Here is a 14593-nt window from a genome sequence, read left to right as displayed (position 1 = left end):
TAAAAACAAGTGCTTGGCCATAACTAGAGAATGTTACTGATCCTTTGAGGCTTAAGTGTGGTGAACTTGTCATAGTTCTATGTTTATTTCCCCGTGGTTCGTTCTTTTGCTTTTTGTTGCAGAGGAGGAATCACCAACAACCGCCTGGACTGGGTGGATAACACTGCTGCTCTTTATAAAAAGGGGCGGAGTAGACTCTACCTGCTCCGGAGGTTGAGGTCGTTTGGTGTCCAGGGGTCACTCCTGAAGTCATTCTATGACTCAGTAGTGGCCTCTGCCATCTTCAACGGTGTGGTCTGCTGGGGGAGCAGCATGACAGCAAAGGATAGGGCTAAACTGGACAGCATTATTAAGAAGGCCGGTTACGTCCTAGGGCGCCCCCTGGATCCTGTGGAGGAAGTGTCTGGGAGGAGGATACAGAGTAAGCTGGCCTCCATGAGGAAGAACTTATCTCACCCTCTCCAGCACACACTGAGGGCATTGAGGAGCTCCATCAGTGATAGGATGCTCCATCCCAGGTGTGTGTGGGAGAGGTACCGCAGGTTCATCCTCCCTGCTGCCATCAGACTCCAATACAAGAACACAGCAAGATAAATATTTAACAGCACCTTTTCTTCTTGTTATTTTTGTAAAAATGATAGTGTATATATAATATAGGGCAGATTTTTATTCTATTCTATTTAGATCTTTCTTTTCGATTTATTATTCTATTTCTGGGTGTTTTTTATTTGAGGTATTGCGCTTGCTGTTGTTTAAACTGAATTTCCCCTCGCGGGACAAATAAAGGATTTCTGATTCTGATTCTGATAGTATTCCATCCACTAGCGGAAGAAGAACATCCTCATGTCTCGACATTTTCCAGTCTAATGATACTTTATCACCTGCCCCGGTTTTGCCAGGAGAAGGTCAAAATAATGGACCACAAATGTCTTATCAGCATTCATTTGGATTGAGGTTATTGTATTATTTTTAGCAGGGAAAGACATAATCAGGATCCGTAATGCACAGATACTTTGGCGTCAACAATATTGGGACATGTAGGAGGTGCAGAACTTGACTGAGGAGCAGTTTACAGGCCTTGGTTACAGGTGGATGTATGGAAAATGTTAGTTTCACAGCTGGTCCTTGCAAGACGCCACCTTCCCATGCCAACAAATGCACTCAAATGGTGAACACCGCCATCTCGTGGCCAAAATAAAAACTACAATGATTAATATTTGCAATGGGATTTGAAAAAAATAAAGGCTTGTTGATTTTGGTTGAACACAAAGTGAGAACAAAAAAAAAGAAAAGTGCTTATCATAGCTAGTGGAGAACGTTAGTGGTCCATTGAGTCTTAAGTGTGGTGGACTGGCCCGTGGAAGTAAGTCAAAATGTGAATGTCATGTGATTTTTGGCCTCACGGTCCTGGACTTGGTCCGGAGGGAGTGCAAAAGCTTACAGCACCTGGTATTCCCAGGCGGTCTCCCATCCAAGTACTAACCAGGCCCGACCCTGCTTAGCTTCCGAGATCGGACGAGATCGGGCGTGTTCAGGGTGGTATGGCCGTAAGCAATTGCTGATGTCAAAGCGAGCGCCTTTATACTTGACCCACAATCCTCCTGTCACTGCTGTAGTATTCCATCCACTAGCGCATGACGAACATCCTCATGTCTCCACATATTCCAATCTAATGATACTTTATCACCCGCCCCGGTTTTGCCAGGAGAAGGTCAAAATAATGGACCACGAGCGTCTTATCAGCATTCACTTGGATTGAGGTTTGACTCATGAAGAGATTTTTTGGACATCATAGCCACAAATTGTATTATTTTTAGCAGGGAAAGACATCATCAGGATCCGTAATGCACAGATACTTTAGCGTCAACAATATTGGGACATAGAGGAGGTGCAGAACTTGACTGATGTTAGTTTCACAGCTTGATCTTGTCGCTCTCCTGTGAGACAAATGCAGTACTTCAAGTCAATCTCGTGGAATAATTCTTCCAGCTCCATTCTCTTTGGCTTCTGGTCTCTCAATCGATCAGTTGCTTATCGTAAATTAAAGTAAAAATACATAAATTAATGACGTGTGTGGCCAAAAATAAAAACTAAAATGATCAATATTTCCTATGGGATTTGAAAAAAAATAAAGACTTGTTGATTTTGGTTGAACACAAAGTGAGAACAAAAAAAAAGAAAAGTGCTTACCATAGCTAGTGGAGAACGTTAGTGGTCCATTGAGTCTTAAGTGTGGTGGACTGGCCCGTGGAAGTAAGTCAAAATGTGAATGTCATGTGATGTTTGGCCTCACGGTCCTGGACTTGGGCCAGAGGGAGTGCAAAAGCTTACAGCACCTGGTATTCCCAGGCGGTCTCCCATCCAAGTACTAACCAGGCCCGACCCTGCTTAGCTTCCGAGATCGGACGAGATCGGGCGTGTTCAGGGTGGTATGGCCGTAAGCAATTGCTGATGTCAAAGCGAGCGCCTTTATACTTGACCCACAATCCTCCTGTCACTGCTGTAGTATTCCATCCACTAGCGCATGACGAACATCCTCATGTCTCCACATATTCCAATCTAATGATACTTTATCACCCGCCCCGGTTTTGCCAGGAGAAGGTCAAAATAATGGACCACGAGCATCTTATCAGCATTCATTTGGATTGAGGTTATTGTATTATTTTTAGCAGGGAAATGCATAATCAGGATCCGTAATGCACAGATACTTTGGCGTCAACAATATTGGGACATGTAGGAGGTGCAGAACTTGACTGAGGAACAGTTTACAGGCCTTGGTTACAGGTGGATGTATGGAAAATGTTAGTTTCACAGCTGGTCCTTGCGAGACACCACCTTCGCATGCCAACAAACGCACTCAAATGGTGAACACCGCCATCTCGTGGCCAAAATCAAAACTACAATGATCAATATTTGCAATGGGATTTGGAAATAATAATACTTTAGCGTCAACAATATTGGGACATAGAGGAGGTGCAGAACTTGACTGATGTTAGTTTCACAGCTTGATCTTGTCGCTCTCCTGTGAGACAAATGCAGTACTTCAAGTCAATCTCGTGGAATAATTCTTCCAGCTCCATTCTCTTTGGCTTCTGGTCTCTCAATCGATCAGTTGCTTATCGTAAATTAAAGTAATAATACATAAATGAATGACGTGTGTGGCCAAAATAAAAACTAAAATGATCAATATTTCCTATGGGATTTGAAAAAAAATAAAGACTTGTTGATTTTGGTTGAACACAAAGTGAGAACAAAAAAAAAGAAAAGTGCCTACCATAGCTAGTGGAGAACGTTAGTGGTCCATTGAGTCTTAAGTGTGGTGGACTGGCCCGTGGAAGTAAGTCAAAATGTGAATGTCATGTGATTTTTGGCCTCACGGTCCTGGTCTTGGGCCGGAGGGAGTGCAAAAGCTTACAGCACCTGGTATTCCCAGGCGGTCTCCCATCCAAGTACTAACCAGGCCCGACCCTGCTTAGCTTCCGAGATCGGACGAGATCGGGCGTGTTCAGGGTGGTATGGCCGTAAGCAATTGCTGATGTCAAAGCGAGCGCCTTTATACTTGACCCACAATCCTCCTGTCACTGCTGTAGTATTCCATCCACTAGCGCATGACGAACATCCTCATGTCTCCACATATTCCAATCTAATGATACTTTATCACCCGCCCCGGTTTTGCCAGGAGAAGGTCAAAATAATGGACCACGAGCGTCTTATCAGCATTCATTTGGATTGAGGTTATTGTATTATTTTTAGCAGGGAAATGCATAATCAGGATCCGTAATGCACAGATACTTTGGCGTCAACAATATTGGGACATGTAGGAGGTGCAGAACTTGACTGAGGAGCAGTTTACAGGCCTTGGTTACAGGTGGATGTATGGAAAATGTTAGTTTCACAGCTGGTCCTTGCGAGACGCCACCTTCGCATGCCAACAAACGCACTCAAATGGTGAACACCGCCATCTCGTGGCCAAAATCAAAACTACAATGATCAATATTTGCAATGGGATTTGGAAATAATAAAGACTTGTTGATTTTGGTTGAAAACAAAGGGACTAAAAACAAGTGCTTGGCCATAACTAGAGAATGTTACTGATCCTTTGAGGCTTAAGTGTGGTGAACTTGTCATAGATCTATGTTTATTTCCCCGTGGTTCGTTCTTTTGCTTTTTGTTGCAGAGGAGGAATCACCAACTGCAGGCGATTAGGCAATCAAGGAGCGATGCTGAAAGGTCCGACGGTCCGTGCACGCACCGCCAGAAGATGGCTTCTCGACACATGGTAAAGGTTTGTACCAGATCGTTCCGTCGCTACCTTGATTTCTATACTAATTCTTGGACTCTCCTGGCGTTGCTTTTTGTTACAGTCTTCTTAGTCGCTGATTTTAGTTTTGTATTTTAGATCACCTGTAGTTTGGACTCCTACTCTGTTCCCCTTCGCTTTTGTTTTCCTGGTGGACGTTTTGTGTTGTGGAGTTTCGCCGCATGGACTGTTTGGAGTAATTGGTGTTTGGAGAGACTCATTAAAGAACTGGAACTTTTAAGAAAACTTTGAATTCCGCACTTGGATCCTCAGTTCCTCGTACGCGACAGAACTGGCCCGTGGAAGTAAGTCAAAATGTGAATGTCATGTGATTTTTGGCCTCACGGTCCTGGTCTTGGGCCGGAGGGAGTGCAAAAGCTTACAGCACCTGGTATTCCCAGGCGGTCTCCCATCCAAGTACTAACCAGGCCCGACCCTGCTTAGCTTCCGAGATCGGACGAGATCGGGCGTGTTCAGGGTGGTATGGCCGTAAGCAATTGCTGATGTCAAAGCGAGCGCCTTTATACTTGACCCACAATCCTCCTGTCACTGCTGTAGTATTCCATCCGCTAGCGCATGACGAACATCCTCATGTCTCCACATATTCCAATCTAATGATACTTTATCACCCGCCCCGGTTTTGCCAGGAGAAGGTCAAAATAATGGACCACGAGCATCTTATCAGCATTCATTTGGATTGAGGTTATTGTATTATTTTTAGCAGGGAAATGCATAATCAGGATCCGTAATGCACAGATACTTTGGCGTCAACAATATTGGGACACGTAGGAGGTGCAGAACTTGACTGAGGAGCAGTTTACAGGCCTTGGTTACAGGTGGATGTATGGAAAATGTTAGTTTCACAGCTGGTCCTTGCGAGACGCCACCTTCGCATGCCAACAAACGCACTCAAATGGTGAACACCGCCATCTCGTGGCCAAAATCAAAACTACAATGATCAATATTTGCAATGGGATTTGGAAATAATAAAGACTTGTTGATTTTGGTTGAAAACAAAGGGACTAAAAACAAGTGCTTGGCCATAACTAGAGAATGTTACTGATCCTTTGAGGCTTAAGTGTGGTGAACTTGTCATAGATCTATGTTTATTTCCCCGTGGTTCGTTCTTTTGCTTTTTGTTGCAGAGGAGGAATCACCAACTGCAGGCGATTAGGCAATCAAGGAGCGATGCTGAAAGGTCCGACGGTCCGTGCACGCACCGCCAGAAGATGGCTTCTCGACACATGGTAAAGGTTTGTACCAGATCGTTCCGTCGCTACCTTGATTTCTATAATAATTCTTGGACTCTCCTGGCGTTGCTTTTTGTTACAGTCTTCTTAGTCGCTGATTTTAGTTTTGTATTTTAGATCACCTGTAGTTTGGACTCCTACTCTGTTCCCCTTCGCTTTTGTTTTCCTGGTGGACGTTTTGTGTTGTGGAGTTTCGCCGCATGGACTGTTTGGAGTAATTGGTGTTTGGAGAGACTCATTAAAGAACTGGAACTTTTAAGAAAACTTTGAATTCCGCACTTGGATCCTCAGTTCCTCGTACGCGACAGAACTGGCCCGTGGAAGTAAGTCAAAATGTGAATGTCATGTGATTTTTGGCCTCACGGTCCTGGTCTTGGGCCGGAGGGAGTGCAAAAGCTTACAGCACCTGGTATTCCCAGGCGGTCTGCCATCCAAGTACTAACCAGGCCCGACCCTGCTTAGCTTCCGAGATCGGACGAGATCGGGCGTGTTCAGGGTGGTATGGCCGTAAGCAATTGCTGATGTCAAAGCGAGCGCCTTTATACTTGACCCACAATCCTCCTGTCACTGCTGTAGTATTCCATCCACTAGCGCATGACGAACATCCTCATGTCTCCACATATTCCAATCTAATGATACTTTATCACCCGCCCCGGTTTTGCCAGGAGAAGGTCAAAATAATGGACCACGAGCGTCTTATCAGCATTCATTTGGATTGAGGTTATTGTATTATTTTTAGCAGGGAAATGCATAATCAGGATCCGTAATGCACAGATACTTTGGCGTCAACAATATTGGGACATGTAGGAGGTGCAGAACTTGACTGAGGAGCAGTTTACAGGCCTTGGTTACAGGTGGATGTATGGAAAATGTTAGTTTCACAGCTGGTCCTTGCGAGACGCCACCTTCGCATGCCAACAAACGCACTCAAATGGTGAACACCGCCATCTCGTGGCCAAAATAAAAACTACAATGATCAATATTTGCAATGGGATTTGGAAATAATAAAGACTTGTTGATTTTGGTTGAAAACAAAGGGACTAAAAACAAGTGCTTGGCCATAACTAGAGAATGTTACTGATCCTTTGAGGCTTAAGTGTGGTGAACTTGTCATAGATCTATGTTTATTTCCCCGTGGTTCGTTCTTTTGCTTTTTGTTGCAGAGGAGGAATCACCAACTGCAGGCGATTAGGCAATCAAGGAGCGATGCTGAAAGGTCCGACGGTCCGTGCACGCACCGCCAGAAGATGGCTTCTCGACACATGGTAAAGGTTTGTACCAGATCGTTCCGTCGCTACCTTGATTTCTATACTAATTCTTGGACTCTCCTGGCGTTGCTTTTTGTTACAGTCTTCTTAGTCGCTGATTTTAGTTTTGTATTTTAGATCACCTGTAGTTTGGACTCCTCCTCTGTTCCCCTTCGCTTTTGTTTTCCTGGTGGACGTTTTGTGTTGTGGAGTTTCGCCGCATGGACTGTTTGGAGTAATTGGTGTTTGGAGAGACTCATTAAAGAACTGGAACTTTTAAGAAAACTTTGAATTCCGCACTTGGATCCTCAGTTCCTCGTACGCGACAGAACTGGCCCGTGGAAGTAAGTCAAAATGTGAATGTCATGTGATTTTTGGCCTCACGGTCCTGGTCTTGGGCCGGAGGGAGTGCAAAAGCTTACAGCACCTGGTATTCCCAGGCGGTCTCCCATCCAAGTACTAACCAGGCCCGACCCTGCTTAGCTTCCGAGATCGGACGAGATCGGGCGTGTTCAGGGTGGTATGGCCGTAAGCAATTGCTGATGTCAAAGCGAGCGCCTTTATACTTGACCCACAATCCTCCTGTCACTGCTGTAGTATTCCATCCACTAGCGCATGACGAACATCCTCATGTCTCCACATATTCCAATCTAATGATACTTTATCACCCGCCCCGGTTTTGCCAGGAGAAGGTCAAAATAATGGACCACGAGCATCTTATCAGCATTCATTTGGATTGAGGTTATTGTATTATTTTTAGCAGGGAAATGCATAATCAGGATCCGTAATGCACAGATACTTTGGCGTCAACAATATTGGGACATGTAGGAGGTGCAGAACTTGACTGAGGAACAGTTTACAGGCCTTGGTTACAGGTGGATGTATGGAAAATGTTAGTTTCACAGCTGGTCCTTGCGAGACACCACCTTCGCATGCCAACAAACGCACTCAAATGGTGAACACCGCCATCTCGTGGCCAAAATCAAAACTACAATGATCAATATTTGCAATGGGATTTGGAAATAATAATACTTTAGCGTCAACAATATTGGGACATAGAGGAGGTGCAGAACTTGACTGATGTTAGTTTCACAGCTTGATCTTGTCGCTCTCCTGTGAGACAAATGCAGTACTTCAAGTCAATCTCGTGGAATAATTCTTCCAGCTCCATTCTCTTTGGCTTCTGGTCTCTCAATCGATCAGTTGCTTATCGTAAATTAAAGTAATAATACATAAATGAATGACGTGTGTGGCCAAAATAAAAACTAAAATGATCAATATTTCCTATGGGATTTGAAAAAAAATAAAGACTTGTTGATTTTGGTTGAACACAAAGTGAGAACAAAAAAAAAGAAAAGTGCCTACCATAGCTAGTGGAGAACGTTAGTGGTCCATTGAGTCTTAAGTGTGGTGGACTGGCCCGTGGAAGTAAGTCAAAATGTGAATGTCATGTGATTTTTGGCCTCACGGTCCTGGTCTTGGGCCGGAGGGAGTGCAAAAGCTTACAGCACCTGGTATTCCCAGGCGGTCTCCCATCCAAGTACTAACCAGGCCCGACCCTGCTTAGCTTCCGAGATCGGACGAGATCGGGCGTGTTCAGGGTGGTATGGCCGTAAGCAATTGCTGATGTCAAAGCGAGCGCCTTTATACTTGACCCACAATCCTCCTGTCACTGCTGTAGTATTCCATCCACTAGCGCATGACGAACATCCTCATGTCTCCACATATTCCAATCTAATGATACTTTATCACCCGCCCCGGTTTTGCCAGGAGAAGGTCAAAATAATGGACCACGAGCGTCTTATCAGCATTCATTTGGATTGAGGTTATTGTATTATTTTTAGCAGGGAAATGCATAATCAGGATCCGTAATGCACAGATACTTTGGCGTCAACAATATTGGGACATGTAGGAGGTGCAGAACTTGACTGAGGAGCAGTTTACAGGCCTTGGTTACAGGTGGATGTATGGAAAATGTTAGTTTCACAGCTGGTCCTTGCGAGACGCCACCTTCGCATGCCAACAAACGCACTCAAATGGTGAACACCGCCATCTCGTGGCCAAAATAAAAACTACAATGATCAATATTTGCAATGGGATTTGGAAATAATAAAGACTTGTTGATTTTGGTTGAAAACAAAGGGACTAAAAACAAGTGCTTGGCCATAACTAGAGAATGTTACTGATCCTTTGAGGCTTAAGTGTGGTGAACTTGTCATAGATCTATGTTTATTTCCCCGTGGTTCGTTCTTTTGCTTTTTGTTGCAGAGGAGGAATCACCAACTGCAGGCGATTAGGCAATCAAGGAGCGATGCTGAAAGGTCCGACGGTCCGTGCACGCACCGCCAGAAGATGGCTTCTCGACACATGGTAAAGGTTTGTACCAGATCGTTCCGTCGCTACCTTGATTTCTATACTAATTCTTGGACTCTCCTGGCGTTGCTTTTTGTTACAGTCTTCTTAGTCGCTGATTTTAGTTTTGTATTTTAGATCACCTGTAGTTTGGACTCCTACTCTGTTCCCCTTCGCTTTTGTTTTCCTGGTGGACGTTTTGTGTTGTGGAGTTTCGCCGCATGGACTGTTTGGAGTAATTGGTGTTTGGAGAGACTCATTAAAGAACTGGAACTTTTAAGAAAACTTTGAATTCCGCACTTGGATCCTCAGTTCCTCGTACGCGACAGAACTGGCCCGTGGAAGTAAGTCAAAATGTGAATGTCATGTGATTTTTGGCCTCACGGTCCTGGTCTTGGGCCGGAGGGAGTGCAAAAGCTTACAGCACCTGGTATTCCCAGGCGGTCTCCCATCCAAGTACTAACCAGGCCCGACCCTGCTTAGCTTCCGAGATCGGACGAGATCGGGCGTGTTCAGGGTGGTATGGCCGTAAGCAATTGCTGATGTCAAAGCGAGCGCCTTTATACTTGACCCACAATCCTCCTGTCACTGCTGTAGTATTCCATCCGCTAGCGCATGACGAACATCCTCATGTCTCCACATATTCCAATCTAATGATACTTTATCACCCGCCCCGGTTTTGCCAGGAGAAGGTCAAAATAATGGACCACGAGCATCTTATCAGCATTCATTTGGATTGAGGTTATTGTATTATTTTTAGCAGGGAAATGCATAATCAGGATCCGTAATGCACAGATACTTTGGCGTCAACAATATTGGGACACGTAGGAGGTGCAGAACTTGACTGAGGAGCAGTTTACAGGCCTTGGTTACAGGTGGATGTATGGAAAATGTTAGTTTCACAGCTGGTCCTTGCGAGACGCCACCTTCGCATGCCAACAAACGCACTCAAATGGTGAACACCGCCATCTCGTGGCCAAAATCAAAACTACAATGATCAATATTTGCAATGGGATTTGGAAATAATAAAGACTTGTTGATTTTGGTTGAAAACAAAGGGACTAAAAACAAGTGCTTGGCCATAACTAGAGAATGTTACTGATCCTTTGAGGCTTAAGTGTGGTGAACTTGTCATAGATCTATGTTTATTTCCCCGTGGTTCGTTCTTTTGCTTTTTGTTGCAGAGGAGGAATCACCAACTGCAGGCGATTAGGCAATCAAGGAGCGATGCTGAAAGGTCCGACGGTCCGTGCACGCACCGCCAGAAGATGGCTTCTCGACACATGGTAAAGGTTTGTACCAGATCGTTCCGTCGCTACCTTGATTTCTATAATAATTCTTGGACTCTCCTGGCGTTGCTTTTTGTTACAGTCTTCTTAGTCGCTGATTTTAGTTTTGTATTTTAGATCACCTGTAGTTTGGACTCCTACTCTGTTCCCCTTCGCTTTTGTTTTCCTGGTGGACGTTTTGTGTTGTGGAGTTTCGCCGCATGGACTGTTTGGAGTAATTGGTGTTTGGAGAGACTCATTAAAGAACTGGAACTTTTAAGAAAACTTTGAATTCCGCACTTGGATCCTCAGTTCCTCGTACGCGACAGAACTGGCCCGTGGAAGTAAGTCAAAATGTGAATGTCATGTGATTTTTGGCCTCACGGTCCTGGTCTTGGGCCGGAGGGAGTGCAAAAGCTTACAGCACCTGGTATTCCCAGGCGGTCTCCCATCCAAGTACTAACCAGGCCCGACCCTGCTTAGCTTCCGAGATCGGACGAGATCGGGCGTGTTCAGGGTGGTATGGCCGTAAGCAATTGCTGATGTCAAAGCGAGCGCCTTTATACTTGACCCACAATCCTCCTGTCACTGCTGTAGTATTCCATCCACTAGCGCATGACGAACATCCTCATGTCTCCACATATTCCAATCTAATGATACTTTATCACCCGCCCCGGTTTTGCCAGGAGAAGGTCAAAATAATGGACCACGAGCGTCTTATCAGCATTCATTTGGATTGAGGTTATTGTATTATTTTTAGCAGGGAAATGCATAATCAGGATCCGTAATGCACAGATACTTTGGCGTCAACAATATTGGGACATGTAGGAGGTGCAGAACTTGACTGAGGAGCAGTTTACAGGCCTTGGTTACAGGTGGATGTATGGAAAATGTTAGTTTCACAGCTGGTCCTTGCGAGACGCCACCTTCGCATGCCAACAAACGCACTCAAATGGTGAACACCGCCATCTCGTGGCCAAAATCAAAACTACAATGATCAATATTTGCAATGGGATTTGGAAATAATAAAGACTTGTTGATTTTGGTTGAAAACAAAGGGACTAAAAACAAGTGCTTGGCCATAACTAGAGAATGTTACTGATCCTTTGAGGCTTAAGTGTGGTGAACTTGTCATAGATCTATGTTTATTTCCCCGTGGTTCGTTCTTTTGCTTTTTGTTGCAGAGGAGGAATCACCAACTGCAGGCGATTAGGCAATCAAGGAGCGATGCTGAAAGGTCCGACGGTCCGTGCACGCACCGCCAGAAGATGGCTTCTCGACACATGGTAAAGGTTTGTACCAGATCGTTCCGTCGCTACCTTGATTTCTATACTAATTCTTGGACTCTCCTGGCGTTGCTTTTTGTTACAGTCTTCTTAGTCGCTGATTTTAGTTTTGTATTTTAGATCACCTGTAGTTTGGACTCCTCCTCTGTTCCCCTTCGCTTTTGTTTTCCTGGTGGACGTTTTGTGTTGTGGAGTTTCGCCGCATGGACTGTTTGGAGTAATTGGTGTTTGGAGAGACTCATTAAAGAACTGGAACTTTTAAGAAAACTTTGAATTCCGCACTTGGATCCTCAGTTCCTCGTACGCGACAGAACTGGCCCGTGGAAGTAAGTCAAAATGTGAATGTCATGTGATTTTTGGCCTCACGGTCCTGGTCTTGGGCCGGAGGGAGTGCAAAAGCTTACAGCACCTGGTATTCCCAGGCGGTCTCCCATCCAAGTACTAACCAGGCCCGACCCTGCTTAGCTTCCGAGATCGGACGAGATCGGGCGTGTTCAGGGTGGTATGGCCGTAAGCAATTGCTGATGTCAAAGCGAGCGCCTTTATACTTGACCCACAATCCTCCTGTCACTGCTGTAGTATTCCATCCGCTAGCGCATGACGAACATCCTCATGTCTCCACATATTCCAATCTAATGATACTTTATCACCCGCCCCGGTTTTGCCAGGAGAAGGTCAAAATAATGGACCACGAGCATCTTATCAGCATTCATTTGGATTGAGGTTATTGTATTATTTTTAGCAGGGAAATGCATAATCAGGATCCGTAATGCACAGATACTTTGGCGTCAACAATATTGGGACACGTAGGAGGTGCAGAACTTGACTGAGGAGCAGTTTACAGGCCTTGGTTACAGGTGGATGTATGGAAAATGTTAGTTTCACAGCTGGTCCTTGCGAGACACCACCTTCGCATGCCAACAAACGCACTCAAATGGTGAACACCGCCATCTCGTGGCCAAAATCAAAACTACAATGATCAATATTTGCAATGGGATTTGGAAATAATAATACTTTAGCGTCAACAATATTGGGACATAGAGGAGGTGCAGAACTTGACTGATGTTAGTTTCACAGCTTGATCTTGTCGCTCTCCTGTGAGACAAATGCAGTACTTCAAGTCAATCTCGTGGAATAATTCTTCCAGCTCCATTCTCTTTGGCTTCTGGTCTCTCAATCGATCAGTTGCTTATCGTAAATTAAAGTAATAATACATAAATGAATGACGTGTGTGGCCAAAATAAAAACTAAAATGATCAATATTTCCTATGGGATTTGAAAAAAAATAAAGACTTGTTGATTTTGGTTGAACACAAAGTGAGAACAAAAAAAAAGAAAAGTGCCTACCATAGCTAGTGGAGAACGTTAGTGGTCCATTGAGTCTTAAGTGTGGTGGACTGGCCCGTGGAAGTAAGTCAAAATGTGAATGTCATGTGATTTTTGGCCTCACGGTCCTGGTCTTGGGCCGGAGGGAGTGCAAAAGCTTACAGCACCTGGTATTCCCAGGCGGTCTCCCATCCAAGTACTAACCAGGCCCGACCCTGCTTAGCTTCCGAGATCGGACGAGATCGGGCGTGTTCAGGGTGGTATGGCCGTAAGCAATTGCTGATGTCAAAGCGAGCGCCTTTATACTTGACCCACAATCCTCCTGTCACTGCTGTAGTATTCCATCCACTAGCGCATGACGAACATCCTCATGTCTCCACATATTCCAATCTAATGATACTTTATCACCCGCCCCGGTTTTGCCAGGAGAAGGTCAAAATAATGGACCACGAGCGTCTTATCAGCATTCATTTGGATTGAGGTTATTGTATTATTTTTAGCAGGGAAATGCATAATCAGGATCCGTAATGCACAGATACTTTGGCGTCAACAATATTGGGACATGTAGGAGGTGCAGAACTTGACTGAGGAGCAGTTTACAGGCCTTGGTTACAGGTGGATGTATGGAAAATGTTAGTTTCACAGCTGGTCCTTGCGAGACGCCACCTTCGCATGCCAACAAACGCACTCAAATGGTGAACACCGCCATCTCGTGGCCAAAATCAAAACTACAATGATCAATATTTGCAATGGGATTTGGAAATAATAAAGACTTGTTGATTTTGGTTGAAAACAAAGGGACTAAAAACAAGTGCTTGGCCATAACTAGAGAATGTTACTGATCCTTTGAGGCTTAAGTGTGGTGAACTTGTCATAGATCTATGTTTATTTCCCCGTGGTTCGTTCTTTTGCTTTTTGTTGCAGAGGAGGAATCACCAACTGCAGGCGATTAGGCAATCAAGGAGCGATGCTGAAAGGTCCGACGGTCCGTGCACGCACCGCCAGAAGATGGCTTCTCGACACATGGTAAAGGTTTGTACCAGATCGTTCCGTCGCTACCTTGATTTCTATACTAATTCTTGGACTCTCCTGGCGTTGCTTTTTGTTACAGTCTTCTTAGTCGCTGATTTTAGTTTTGTATTTTAGATCACCTGTAGTTTGGACTCCTCCTCTGTTCCCCTTCGCTTTTGTTTTCCTGGTGGACGTTTTGTGTTGTGGAGTTTCGCCGCATGGACTGTTTGGAGTAATTGGTGTTTGGAGAGACTCATTAAAGAACTGGAACTTTTAAGAAAACTTTGAATTCCGCACTTGGATCCTCAGTTCCTCGTACGCGACAGAACTGGCCCGTGGAAGTAAGTCAAAATGTGAATGTCATGTGATTTTTGGCCTCACGGTCCTGGTCTTGGGCCGGAGGGAGTGCAAAAGCTTACAGCACCTGGTATTCCCAGGCGGTCTCCCATCCAAGTACTAACCAGGCCCGACCCTGCTTAGCTTCCGAGATCGGACGAGATCGGGCGTGTTCAGGGTGGTATGGCCGTAAGCAATTGCTGATGTCAAAGCGAGC

At 44.9% G+C, this 14593-nt stretch overlaps 12 non-coding genes across 12 annotated transcripts; all 12 read right to left on the bottom strand.

Annotated features, from left to right (window-relative positions):
• Positions 1–1434: 1434 nt before the first annotated feature.
• On the bottom strand, positions 1435–1553 carry LOC148086882 (5S ribosomal RNA). Its single transcript, XR_015710604.1, has one exon. It is a non-coding gene; the product is annotated as a 5S ribosomal RNA (ribosomal RNA).
• Positions 1554–2324: 771 nt separating this feature from the next.
• LOC148086881 (5S ribosomal RNA) lies at positions 2325–2443 on the bottom strand. Its single transcript, XR_015710603.1, has one exon. It is a non-coding gene; the product is annotated as a 5S ribosomal RNA (ribosomal RNA).
• A 965-nt stretch (positions 2444–3408) lies between these two features.
• LOC148086880 (5S ribosomal RNA) lies at positions 3409–3527 on the bottom strand. The gene has a single exon (XR_015710602.1). It is a non-coding gene; the product is annotated as a 5S ribosomal RNA (ribosomal RNA).
• Positions 3528–4676: 1149 nt separating this feature from the next.
• Positions 4677–4795, bottom strand: LOC148086879 (5S ribosomal RNA). Its single transcript, XR_015710601.1, has one exon. It is a non-coding gene; the product is annotated as a 5S ribosomal RNA (ribosomal RNA).
• Positions 4796–5944: 1149 nt separating this feature from the next.
• Positions 5945–6063, bottom strand: LOC148086878 (5S ribosomal RNA). Its single transcript, XR_015710609.1, has one exon. It is a non-coding gene; the product is annotated as a 5S ribosomal RNA (ribosomal RNA).
• A 1149-nt stretch (positions 6064–7212) lies between these two features.
• On the bottom strand, positions 7213–7331 carry LOC148086877 (5S ribosomal RNA). Its single transcript, XR_015710600.1, has one exon. It is a non-coding gene; the product is annotated as a 5S ribosomal RNA (ribosomal RNA).
• Positions 7332–8296: 965 nt separating this feature from the next.
• LOC148086876 (5S ribosomal RNA) lies at positions 8297–8415 on the bottom strand. The gene has a single exon (XR_015710598.1). It is a non-coding gene; the product is annotated as a 5S ribosomal RNA (ribosomal RNA).
• A 1149-nt stretch (positions 8416–9564) lies between these two features.
• Positions 9565–9683, bottom strand: LOC148086875 (5S ribosomal RNA). Its single transcript, XR_015710597.1, has one exon. It is a non-coding gene; the product is annotated as a 5S ribosomal RNA (ribosomal RNA).
• Positions 9684–10832: 1149 nt separating this feature from the next.
• On the bottom strand, positions 10833–10951 carry LOC148086874 (5S ribosomal RNA). The gene has a single exon (XR_015710596.1). It is a non-coding gene; the product is annotated as a 5S ribosomal RNA (ribosomal RNA).
• A 1149-nt stretch (positions 10952–12100) lies between these two features.
• On the bottom strand, positions 12101–12219 carry LOC148086873 (5S ribosomal RNA). Its single transcript, XR_015710595.1, has one exon. It is a non-coding gene; the product is annotated as a 5S ribosomal RNA (ribosomal RNA).
• A 965-nt stretch (positions 12220–13184) lies between these two features.
• On the bottom strand, positions 13185–13303 carry LOC148086872 (5S ribosomal RNA). The gene has a single exon (XR_015710594.1). It is a non-coding gene; the product is annotated as a 5S ribosomal RNA (ribosomal RNA).
• Positions 13304–14452: 1149 nt separating this feature from the next.
• On the bottom strand, positions 14453–14571 carry LOC148086871 (5S ribosomal RNA). Its single transcript, XR_015710593.1, has one exon. It is a non-coding gene; the product is annotated as a 5S ribosomal RNA (ribosomal RNA).
• Positions 14572–14593: the final 22 nt, after the last annotated feature.

This window comes from Callionymus lyra, chromosome 2 (genome assembly GCF_982586985.1).
Source record: "Callionymus lyra chromosome 2, fCalLyr1.hap1.1, whole genome shotgun sequence".
Taxonomy (NCBI): Eukaryota; Metazoa; Chordata; class Actinopteri; order Syngnathiformes; family Callionymidae; genus Callionymus; species Callionymus lyra.
The sequence above is the reverse complement of the archived record's forward strand: the minus strand, read 5'-3'. Positions and strand labels throughout refer to the sequence as shown.